This window comes from Hemicordylus capensis, chromosome 3, assembly GCF_027244095.1.
Source record: "Hemicordylus capensis ecotype Gifberg chromosome 3, rHemCap1.1.pri, whole genome shotgun sequence".
Lineage (NCBI taxonomy): Eukaryota > Metazoa > Chordata > Lepidosauria > Squamata > Cordylidae > Hemicordylus > Hemicordylus capensis.
In genome coordinates this window covers 185,288,171-185,291,338 of record NC_069659.1, presented here as the reverse complement: position 1 = coordinate 185,291,338, position 3,168 = coordinate 185,288,171, and positions in this window count along the sequence as shown.

The window sequence follows — 3,168 nt, the reverse complement described above, 5'->3', positions numbered from 1 at the left end:
CAGCAACAGAAGTGATTAGCTAGGGGGTCAAGATGCTACAGGAATGCCACCGCCGGAAGTAGAAGCTATGCGCGTTGCAAGGGAAGGTACAATTCAGAATGCTGTGAAGGAAGGCGGTGTGGGACTGTGTGTGTGTGCTTGCTTACGTTCTTTCTTTAAAATTAAAATAAAATAGAGCGGAGCTCAGGCGCCCATGAAAGCCTTACCTGCTGTCTAGGACCAAGCCAAGGTTGGAGCAAGGTTGGAGTGGGCCCCGAGACAAGATTTTAAAATGCACCCCCCTCACTGAAGCTCAGCTCATGAAGTACAGAAATCTTAAATGAGGGTGAATAGTGGTAACAAAAAACATATATATATATATGTACACACACACCTATGTGCCACAATAGAACATCATCCTAAATTATTTTTTAAAAGGTTTTGTAAATTGTAGACGATGCAAGTCATTTAATGGTGCTAGAGAAAGACATGCTGTTCTGGTAGCTCCAGGTCTTAACATACCCACATCAATTTCAGAGGATGAATACAACTGAAGGAAGCCCGGGCGGGTGTGTGGCTGGGGCAGTAAGTCATGTGACTTGCCTCTGGGGGGCCTCCCAAGGCAGTGGGCCCCCAGACAACTGTCTCCCCTTGCCCTATGATAGTTACACCCCTGGACGAAGCTGCAATTGCTCAGCGACTTAGCAAAAGAGCTCTGTATGTGCTCAGAGGCCCATTTGTTTATTTTTTCATGGCTGACTCTTTTCAAAAGGGATAGGGCTAAAAAGGAGATTGTAGTGTACTGGACAGATGGGCTATAAATATAATAATAATAATAATAATAATAATAAATTGAATCCTATTATTATTATTATTATTATTATTATTATTAGTGCGAAGGGGGTGTGCTTAAAAGAGAGGAGTAGGGGTAAGAGATCAAGACCAGAACTGGGGATGACCTAATTAGGGGTGTGCATGGAACCACGTAGGCGCGGTCCTGCACTGGCGGGGGGTCTAGCTTTAAGGGCGGGGGTAGTACTTACCCCTCCCACCGCTCTTCTCCCTCCGGTGCTGCAGGTAAAGGTGAAGTTTTGGGGGCGGCAGCGTTCCTCCCTGCCACCCCTGCCCCCGTTGTTGCCTGGAAGTTGTTACAAATACCAGCATGCATGCGCCCGTCGCGGCGCACACACGCTCATCGCTGCCGTGCGCGTGTGCCACACACACATCACACAGCAGTGATGGGTGCGCGTGCGCGCGCCGCGACGAGCACATGCATGCTGGTATTTGTAACAACTTCCAGGCAACAACGGGGGCAGGGGCGGTAGGGAGGAACGCTGCCGCCCCCATAACTTCACCTTTACGTGCAGCGCCGGAGGGAGAAGAGCGGCAGGAGGGGTAAGTACTACCCCCGCCCTTAAAGCTAGACCCGCCCCCCAGTGCCGGACTGCTGGACCGGCCAGGTGCCGAATCGGTTCAGAGGCCTCTAACATGGCCTCCGGACCGGTTCGTGCACACCACTAGACCTAATCATCCAAGATGGCCCTGCTCCACTTCTTCAATATGGGAGTAATAATTTTGGCCAGACTGCTTTACAGGTGGTTATAAGGGGCACAAGAAGATAGTGGATGAAAAGTGCTATAGAAATGCTTGTTATTGTTACTTGCAAGATACTTTCATTTTACAGCACTGAATCCTAAGCACGCTTGCCTACTTTATGACATTTCCCCCATGGAGCTCAGGGCAGCACACATGGTTTCCTCCCCACCCCCATTTTATCCTCACAAGTCACAATGCTATGCGGCATTGTGACAGGCCCAAGGTTACCCAGGGAGCTTTATGGCCGGATGGGTATTTGAACCTGGGTCTCCCCAATTCTAGCCCAGCACTCTACCCACCATTCATAAAAGTGGTTCCTTCCCCAACTGCAGTCTGAAGTGGGGCAGGTCCACCAGCTCATTCTGCTGCATGTGCAGGTCAGGCCTAGAGCAGATTGCAAAGCTGGGCTCTCAGTGTGGATGAAGAACCTGCTGTGACTGCTGCTCTTTAAATCCCACATCTCTCTCCCATCCTCAAAGCTTTTAGCAATTTCAGCTTATCTATTATGTATCTCTTGTACAAATGAAATCAAATATTAAGGTGGCGGCGGGGGGGGGGGTGGGTTTTCTGCCCAGGGCTGCCATTATATCTTCTTTCCTATGCTGGTATTGAATCTGTCTTGATACGTGCTAGGCTGTATCATATGCTTCTAATTTTAAACATGTTTTCTTGATTGAGGGGTGGAGTGGGGAAACACCATACATCTTCGACCAAGGGCCTTGCAAGGACCCTTTCCCCTTTATTTAGCTGATCAGCGTCTCTCTCCACAAATGTACAAGCCTTTGTCTTTTCAGATATCTTCAAAACTCATCACTGCCAGGACCAGTAGTTTAAAAAATAAAATCAAGTCATCCAAAATTAAGCTAAACGCCAGTGCTCTCAGGCATTGAGCTTCCATATTGTTGCAGAGTAAATGCAAAGACTGCCTCTCAGTTGCCTCTTTCTCTAAACACAGGCTTGCTTTTCTATCAATTTCTGTCATTAGCAATCAAAAAATCTTAACAAGCACAGATGTTGCTGAAAACAAATGCAATCACAGTTCATTAGATCAGAAGCAAGGCATGCTATGTGACTCTCTAATTGGCTTGTCCCTGGATGGAGGGATACTGCTGTAGCTCATTTCTAATGATAAGTCTTCTGATCTTCTTCATTAGCAAGCAATTTACTATCCCCAGAAGGTTATGAGTGGATATAGTCAATGTCTGTTCTGACAAATGTGGGAATTGAAGGCTTTGATCAAGGCTGTGCGTGCATTCAGTGACTGCAAAAGCATACGAAAAGTGCAAAATGTGATACTGCCTGTAGAAATTGACTTATAATCATTTTTAAAGAAAACAGCAAGCTTCTAGCCCTCATGGGTGCAAAGATAGATTTGGGAGTGTGTGCACAATGTCTGATGAATCTCAGAAGCCAGATAGTGAAATTATGGTGGCTGACATACTGCGTAATGTTATGTGCACCTTGCAATATAAGGACCAGTTAGCGCAATTGCTCTTATAGTAAGAATTGCGCAAATGCAATTGCACAATTGACTTCCATTATTTCTAATGTCTGTCAATTGCATGCTCAACAACACTGCTGCTCAACAATACT